The following is a 701-nucleotide window of genomic DNA, read 5'->3' as shown; positions in this document are numbered from 1 at the left end:
GAGGTGAGTGCCTGCAGGACCAAGTGACATTCCCTTGCTTCGTCGGAAGCAGCCTGGGGACCTTGTGCAGTGCTAAACTGAGCCAAGGCCCTTGCCAATGCAGCTCCAGCTCGAGGCTCCCTGCCGGTAGGAGTCGAGCGGCCCCGAGACGCATAGAAGGCGCTCTCAGACGCCCATTGCCGCTCTGAGCTGCCGCCGGGAGAACTCTGGCCTTGGCTCGCCGGCGCAGAGGGCCTGGTAGCATCCTCCTTCATCAGACCCCCACTCTCTGGAAGCTCCCTAGCCCCTGGGCAGCCTGCGGGGAGGGCGGCGGCAGCAGAGAGCTGGACACTACACAGGCCAGGCAGGGCCGACCAGCTCTCCACTATTCCCAGGAGAGGCTGCTGCCCGCTGTCTGATTTTTAATTTCAAAGTCACGCTTTGTCCTGCAAATGTTATATGTTGTTTATTTTAGGTCAAATAACCCCATAAATACGTAAGTAAATAAATTGGTCACTTGCAGCGATCGTGGGAGAGGGCACAGCGCCCTGCAGCGCAAGCGACGGAAGGTTGTTGAGGCAGTGGGGCGCAGACCACGTGGAAGCTGAGCCACCACCTCCCACTCCCTGCGCCTCCCCCCAGAAGGACGCACTGCTCTGATTGGCCCGGAAGGGTTCAGGAGCTGCCCACCCTTTGGGCTCGGGGCCAAAGGCCGCACCTTC

Source organism: Nomascus leucogenys, chromosome 5 (genome assembly GCF_006542625.1).
Source record: "Nomascus leucogenys isolate Asia chromosome 5, Asia_NLE_v1, whole genome shotgun sequence".
NCBI classification, from domain to species: domain Eukaryota; kingdom Metazoa; phylum Chordata; class Mammalia; order Primates; family Hylobatidae; genus Nomascus; species Nomascus leucogenys.
The sequence above is the reverse complement of the archived record's forward strand: the minus strand, read 5'-3'. Positions refer to the sequence as shown.